This window comes from Microtus ochrogaster, unplaced genomic scaffold, assembly GCF_000317375.1.
Source record: "Microtus ochrogaster isolate Prairie Vole_2 unplaced genomic scaffold, MicOch1.0 UNK36, whole genome shotgun sequence".
In the NCBI taxonomy this organism is placed as follows: domain Eukaryota; kingdom Metazoa; phylum Chordata; class Mammalia; order Rodentia; family Cricetidae; genus Microtus; species Microtus ochrogaster.
The window spans coordinates 1,603,475-1,612,261 of NW_004949134.1; the positions used below are offsets into that span (position 1 = coordinate 1,603,475).

The 8,787-nt window shown below is 36.6% G+C and overlaps 1 protein-coding gene across 2 annotated transcripts in view; it reads right to left on the minus strand.

Moving 5' to 3' along the window:
• Il1rapl1 (interleukin 1 receptor accessory protein like 1) overlaps window positions 1–8,787 on the minus strand; it is a 1,234,859-nt gene that overhangs the window by 1,201,153 nt on the left and 24,919 nt on the right. The window lies entirely within an intron of this gene.

The window sequence follows — 8,787 nt, forward strand, 5'->3', positions numbered from 1 at the left end:
AAAATTTTAATTTAGATCCACAGGGTTGCACTGAACCATAGCTCCAGACCACTAATACAAGTTATAAGATGTATATAATATAAAAGATAAGAACCATATGGAATTCATTTAAATAACTAATAAATAAATTCTGCATTTAATAAATTCGAGTAAATAATAATTTCATCTAAGTAAGTAAAATGAAATATTGAAGTCTATTCAGGGACTGCAAAGTTTTGTCTTGTTTTGTTTTGTTTATTTAGTAGAAGCAGGATTCACAGACTACTGACACTGGTCCTTCTCAATCAGCTTTCCCTTTTTTAAAACTCAATAGGATTCCCTTTAAAGAAAATATGGTATAGCCAACTGCATTGCACTCTTATTTTTAAGATTTATTTTTAATATCTTTAATTACTTGTGTCTGGGTATGCACATCTGTGCGCAATACCTGAGAAGGCTGGAACAGGGATTGTGTCTCCCTGCAGCTGGAGTTACAGGTGGGTTCTAAGAAGTGAAATCAGGTCCTCTGGAAAAAAACAGTAAGTATTCTTTACTGCTCAATCATGTCTGTGATCGAAACTTTGCATTTTAGATGGGTCTCTGATTGCACAGGAAATACCCATACCTTTATGACCTACACTATCAACTCTATCTTATGGAACATATGAACTTTCCCAATTCCTGTTGAAGTCTACTTCTGAAGTCTTTTCCTAGCTTAATTTGAAATCTGCCTTCCAAATGGTATCCAAATAACCAATGTATTTAAAGTTAAGTTGATAATTTCAGAATATGAAATAAAATATAATGGAAAAATTTCATAATCATGTTTGCCTACAAATTTTGAACTTTTTTCTTGAAATGAATCATGCTCTTTATTAAAAAAATGATGCAACATAATTACAATGACTTTTGGCATCCTGACTACAGACATGTAAAATTAAATGAAATAATGTTAGAGCACTATTCAATGTTGATTAATAGAAAGGTATCACTGTACTTTGATAAAAACATTAGTATGTATTATATACTACACATGATTCAATGGGCATACAGTAACTTTAGTAATAAATATACTACCTATATTAACTTAACCCAAATATTCCATCCATTTTTCCCCCACTGGTCAAGATAACATTTGGAAACAACAGCACTATATTACTTCATTCCAGAACCATTGTGTATCAGTGAAGCTTTGAAATATCAGATACAGTGATATATTCCAAACCTTGAACAAGTAAGATATAACTATTCCCAGAGAAGTAAGAGTTTCATTTCTAAAGCATAAAGAAAATTCTTGATAAAATCACAATTGCAGAAACTATACTACTAAAAATGCCTCAAGGAGATAAGCAGGATAATATACTAGAAGAGACAGGTGTAGAGAAAAAAAGACATCTATTCGTGGAGTGCTGGCATGGAGTGCTTCCCTATCCCTGTAGGTTTCAGGAGAAAAAAAATGGAGATGTCAAAGACATAGAAGAGTGACATAAACCATTTTTTAATCTGACATCGTTTGAGTGGCCTCCCAAGTGAACTATATGCTTGAATGGGATAAAAATGCTAGTGGTACAGCAATGTGTACAGAGAACTGATAAACATGAATCTAAGCTGCCTTCTCAGCTTGAGAACTCTGGTAGAGCACTTTGAAAAGAATAAGTAAGTGGAAAGTCATTTCTTCCCTCTCTTGCCTTCTTCATATGCAAATTACTGGTATCTATTGATATGTGAAAACTGGAAATAATAGTCCCTTTGGATGACAGTTTCATACAAAGCTTAAGAAAAGCCACATTAATGTTCAAGTTGTATTTCTCAGGTTCAAGCTGACACTTGGGGAGGTGGGAGTAAGGGGAGATGGGGAGAGAGAAGTGAGAAGGGAGGATGGGGAGAGCTTGGGGGAGTGGGACCGTTGGTATGGAGGAAGAGTGGATATGGTAGCAGGGAAGTATATATCTTAATTAAGGGAATCATTTTAGGGTTGGCAAGAGACTGGACTCTAGAGCGGTTCCCAGATTTCCAAGATGTCCCCAGCTTGTTCCTTGAGCAGCTGAGGAGAGGGCACCTGAACTGGCCCTATACTATAGCCACACTGATGAATATCTTGCATATCACCATAGAACCTCCATCTGGCGATGGATGGAGATAGAGACAGAGAACCACATTGGAGCACTGGATTGAACTCCCAAGGTCCAAATGAGGAGCAGAAGGAGGGAGAACATGAGCAAGGAAGTCAGGACCGGGAGGGGTGCATCCACCCACTGAGATGGTGGGGCTGATCTAATGGGAGCTCACCAAGGCCAGCTGGACTGGGACTGATGGAGCATGTGATCAAACTGGACTCTCTGAAGGTGGCTGACAAGGAGGGCTGATTGAGAAGCCAAGGACAATAGCAGTGGGTTTTGATTCTACTGCATGTACTGGCTGTGTGGGAATCTAGTCTGTTTGGATGCTCACCTTCCTAGACCTGGATGGAAGGGGAAGGACCTTGGACTTCCCATAGGGCAGGGAACCCTGACTGCCCTTTGGGCTGGAGAAGGAGGGGAAGGGGGAATGGGGAGAGGGGTAAAGGGAGTGGGGGAGGGGAGGGAAATGGGAGGAAGGGAGGAGGTAAAAAGTTGTAATAATAATAATAAAAAGATGCAAATAAATAAATAAGTGTAGGCAAAAAAAGAACATATCAAAGAACAGTTTTAAAGTGAAGGAATCTACCAAACACACTTTATCAACAGCAACTGCCATTTATTGAAAATGCTCTATGAGTTAGTCTAAACTTGAGGTAATTTGTTTGCATCTGTTCTTTCAATTGGTAAATTTAACTTTGTCATAGGCACTTTTATTTTTCTTGTTTTAAAGATAAGATGATATTAATATAATATATACATATATAATATAGTGAGAACATTTCCAGGATAAAAAAAAATTAGAGTGATATTATATATTATTATTCATATGATAGAATTTAAACAGTGAATATATGTAACACTATTGTGAATAGTACTACTTGTCAATAGCAATCATTCATAGACTTAGTGTTAAGAGAGGTATAGGTATTACTCCCAGACCACAGCTGAATCATTAACTTCAATGATGGGTTGTAAGTTATAAGATGAAATAAACCCTTTCCCCTCCAACTTATCTGTGGCCATGGTTTTTACAATAGGAATGAAAACAAACTAAGACAACACCTAAGAATAATAACCTTTTGGTCCTGTCACCTTAGTTTGTTTTTCATTTTTCTCCTATTCTCTTCCTTTCCATTGGCTTGTCATAAACATTATCAATTTTTGGCTTATTTAACTATTTCATTCATTAGGTATTTTAAATACTATTGGGAGATTTAAAGTTTTCTGAAGCAATTCTTGAAATTACTTGAGTGAGAGAAGCAATGCAGTTTATATGGCAAGAAAAGAAAAAGAATCATCACAGGCATTTATTTTTGAACACCCTTATAACCAATTCTCCTTTCTTCAACTCTATGCATTCTTGCTAATGGCTCTCTATTACACCCTCAGTTATAGATATCCATCTTGTATATTACAATTGTTAGTTTATTCAGAAATCCATTCCAATGAAAGGCAACATTGATCTATAGTGACACAGGAGAGAAGAGTTATGAAAACTACTCAATGAGAAACTTTAAATTTAGGACATAACAAATTAACCAGGTTTTAGTGAGCTGTACAAAGATCTAGGACAAACCCAATTTGTAAAGCACTTGCGAGAACAGGAAGGTAGCAAGAGATCTCCAACAAAGCCTGTGAAGAGTCTATCTTACATGACCACTTCAGTTCCATTTTATGGCAAGCAGACAGGACTAATAGATATCAGGAAAACTATAAATGTCATCTGTCTGAGTATTAACATGCCTGATGTGTTTCCATTTTAAAAATGATAATCACTTAAAATTCCCCAGATTACCCTGTCAAATGCCCAAATTGTGTATGTATTTCTCAAACAGTAAACATAAGGGTTTTAGAGACTAAATATAATTCTGAGAGAGCTAAAACAATAAAGCATTAGATAAATAGGACCTCAAACAGATCTACAATCATCACTATTGTTTTACATATTTGAACTCCTGTATTTTGCAGCTTGAAGCCAGGAGGAAGAAGAGGCTTAGCTGAGGGTCTCAGTGTACTCTCTGTACACTTTTTTTCAGCTTTTAATGTTTTTAATAGATCATAATATTGTATGATTCTTGGGTGTGGTTAGGTTTCCTTACTTTCAATGTTAAATGTAGAAATATCTTGTATCTCGCAGAAATGATTCAGTCACAGATGTGAGCCAATTATCTTTAATAATTAAGAACTATATATGTATATAAACACAATTAATGAAAAAAGAGAAATTGAATTTGAAAGAGAGCAAGGAGGGATCTAGGAAGGGTTTGGAGACAGGAAATTATCTAACCATATCATAATCTCAAAAAAAAAAAGAAATACTTAAGAATAAAAGGGAATTAAATCTGATGGTGACCTCTATGTTCAGTGTCTGACTTTCAAGCCTCCATGGCCTTTGAGAAGATAGACGATCTGTTGGCTTCACATGGAAACTCAGCAGGACAAGGAACAGTTTGTGGCTTTTATCCTCCTGTTGAGAACTTGGAAGCATGTACATAATTTATAGGCCTATCTTTAAAATTTTCTCTTATACTTATTTTTTATTCATAGACTTCAATAAATTAATGTACATGCTTGTATAAAGATAGTCATGAAATATTCATTTCAAATACTTAAACCACCTATAAAATAATTTTAAAATTACCTTTGCTTTTTCACATTACTAATCTCTTGCTAATTGCTTTATTCCTATTATGAAACACTAACTTATAATGCCAGATTGTTATTACAACTAGCATTTTAAAATGTTCATTTGCTTCTCACCGAACGGGACAGAATTTAGCCAAAAAAAGGGTAAATATTGAGTGATGAGGAAGAACTGAATGCAGGTAATGGATGCTTCAGTCATTAAGGAGGACAGAAATCTAACTATTTCTCTAGTTGTATCTTATTTTCTGGGGGTAAGTGAGTACATAAAAATATATTTGCTAGTGAGTGTGTAAAATCAAACACAAAGCTTCACACCTTTAGAATGGCTATTGTAATTTTATAGATATACACTGAGATTTTAAGTATTTGGGGTCTAGTTAATATTACTGTGTGCTGCTTTTTTCTTGTTAGTTATCAATAATAAATTATGATTATCTTGCATTTTATACAATATAAAATTTAATTACATATAAATTATAATTATATAAAATTATATAAGGAAATCATTAAGCTCTTCTAAATTCTGTACCCTCTTCAGAAGTACAAATTTACTGCCAACTGGTAGTCACACATGAAGGAGAAGAAGGTAGCATTTTTTTTTTTTTGGTTTTTTTCGAGACAGGGTTTCTCTGTGGTTTTGGAGCCTGTCCTGGAACTAGCTCTTGTAGACCAGGCTGGTCTCGAACTCACAGAGATCCGCCTGCCTCTGCCTCCCAAGTGCTGGGATTAAAGGCTTGTGCCACCACTGCCCGGCTAGTAGGTAGCATTTTAATTCCATTATTTGAAAACAACTCAACATTCAAATTGTGTATCTTAATACAATACCTGTTCAAAGTGGAGTTATATGTATGTGCAAATTCATCAGAAAAAAAACTGTAACATATAGTACTATGCAGTAGTTTTATCACCAAATCTTTCCATTTTGTCAAATTTAAAGCTTTTATTTTATACAATTTATTACAAAACATATTTGGTATTTCTTTACTTCAACTGTTCCATTCAAAGTGAACACAAACACCAAAAGCTTTCAGGCAACATAAGATCCTGACATGTATGACTTCTTTATATTAATTTTCAAGATAACGTTTAAGAGAAAGATACTCATAAATGACCTCTAATATGGGCAGCTAAAGCCCTGCCTTCTCTATTTCTGTAATCAAAGGAAGAAGAAAATGTGAGAGTGACCAGGAGGAAGGTATGAGTATCATACATGAGTAGCAGCAGCTCAAAGTTTGGGAGCTAAATAAATTTTCTGAGGACCTAATGCTTCTGTAATGTTCTGTGCCAGCCTATATTTAACTTGTGTTGAAAAGCCCATGTTCTCTCAGAGTTAAAATTAAGCTGTCTCCATGGTGAGTTCCAACAAAACTGGCTGGTTAGCTCAGCAAGTTAGAGCATGGCAATGAAAAAAATCAGATAAGGTCAGAAAGCTGTCTTTTCCTCCTGGGAAGTAGGTGACTCTCCAACTCCAGGCTCAAACAGGGGCTCAAACATAGACCTGATAGAAATACATAAGGCAAATGGGTCCATGCAAGACTGATATAGTTTGAGGAGAGATAAATTAGGCTTTTTACATTCCAAAAGCTTTTCAGCAAAGAGCTGCATTCAAAAGAGGAGGAAACATTGTATTCCACAGCTTTTCAAAATGAGTCACAACCATCACCTTTATTTAAATTTCTACAGGTTCTTTTCAAATTCCTTTGCACAGGCCCAGCGAAAACATCCTGTTTTTACCAAGTTTTTGGAAACATTGGTCTAGTCCATGTTCTATTACCAAGTGCTAAATTGATTTCTTGGCTATACCTGACTCTTTGTTGCCGCTAATCAAATGTAGCATAGATGGAAAACAACAGGAGCCCAAATGTCACAGTGGGCAGTTTCTAATTCTAGTTTGTCCACTAATTGTCATTTTGTTTAAGCCTAATCTTAATATAAAGGGAACCGGAGAGTAAGAAACAGCTTAGAGATTAAGGAGCATTTGCTCTTGCAGAGGACCCATTCAGGTTCTGTTCCAAGCACCCATGTGGTAGCTCACAATTATCTGTAACTCTAGTTCCAGGGAATCTAAGACCCTCTTCTGACTTTCATGGGCACCAGGTACATATATTGTGAACATATAAATATGTAGACAAAGCACTTATATTCATAAAAATTAAAATAAGAAAATCTAAAAATAAAATAAGGGCAACGTAAACCAGTGTCTACACTGATCATTTATTTTTAGCTTAAAGCTGATTCTTCTTTTCCTTCTCTCTCTCAAATTGCACTCCAACACCTTAATAACATATAAACATTACTATTACTTACAGAGGGAAACTTCACACGGTTAAGGACAATAGACAGCATAAGAACAGGCATGGCCCTTCATAGCAGCACATGTCTGAAATTCAACACTAAGGAGGCTGAGGAGAGACCAGTGAATTCCAGAGTAGTCTGGCCTGCTGAGCAAGTTCCTGATTTACCTCAACAGCAACAGACAAATAGATTAGCTCTATCCTCAAAAGTGACAAGAGAAATCCCCAGAGCTCATTGTGTTATTAACAATACTGACATTAAAATGAGCATTTAGCTTTCCAAATTCTTAGCTGATATATGGCTTAATTTCTCCCTCACTGGATAGAGCATTTTCCATACTGACCCTAAGGGTTTGCTACAAAGATAAAGTTAGGCTGTATGTATTTTAAAATGTATAATATATCCATAAATTTTAGTCATTCTCTCTGAGTATTTAAAGTTTTATCATCACCCTGGCTCTGCTCATTATATTTTCTCTCCTTGGAATAACTTTCTAACATTCATATCAAAAAATCTCCATGATCATCAATGACTAGTTAAATACATTTTCTTAATAATCACTTTACCCGACATCCAAACTAAGCAAGACTCCTTTGTTTGTTTGTTTATTTATTTATTAAAGATTTCTGCCTCCTCCCCGCCATCGCCTCCCTTTTCCCTCCCCCTCTCCCAATAAAGTCCCCCTCCCTCGTCAGCCCAAAGAGCAATCAGGGTTCCCTGCCCTGTGGGAAGTCCAAGGACCACTCCCCTCCATCCAGGTCTAGTAAGGTGAGCATCCAAACTGCCTAGGCTCCCACAAAGCCAGTACATGCAGTAGGATCAAAAAACCATTGCCATTGTTCTTGAGTTCTCAGTAGTCCTCATTGTCCACTATGTTCAGTATATCCTGAGTGAGGTAAGCCAGACCCCAAAAGAGGAACATGGGATGTACTCACTCATATTTGGTTTCTAGCCATAAATAAAGGACATTGAGCCTATAATTCGTGATCCTAGAGAAGCTAAATAAGAAGGTGAACCCAAAGAAAAACATATAGGCATCCTCCTGAATATTAACCTTGATCAGGCGATGAAAGGAGACAGAGACAGAGACCCACATGGGAGCACTGGACTGAAATCTCTAGGTCCAAATCAGGAGCAGAAGGAGAGAGAGCACGAGCAAGAAACTCAGGACCACGAGGGGTGCACCCACACACTTAGTCAATGAGGATGTTCTATCGGGAACTCACCAAGGCCAGCTGGCCTGGGTCTGAAAAAGCATGGGATAAAAGCAAGACTCCTTTGTATTACCCCTCTAGTAGAAGATATTTCTGCTCTGTTCTAAACTTACTTCTACCATTCTTCTGTTGACGGGGCAAATTTTTGAGGAACCAAGAATGTGTGTACTCCCAAAGCTATTGCCCACTGCCTTTCAGACCAAAACCAAACACACAAAAATTTAAAATGTTTTGTCCAAAAAGGCACTGGGGTCCACTACTGTATCATTTTCTTGTAGACCAGGCTGGTCTCGAACTCACAGAGATCCGCCTGCCTCTGCCTCCCAAGTGCTGGGATTAAAGGCTTGTGCCACCACTGCCCGGCTAGTAGGTAGCATTTTAATTCCATTATTTGAAAACAACTCAACATTCAAATTGTGTATCTTAATACAATACCTATTCAAAGTGGAGTTATATGTATGTGCAAATTCATCAGAAAAAAAACTGTAACATATAGTACTATGCAGTAGTTTTATCACCAAATCTTTCCATTT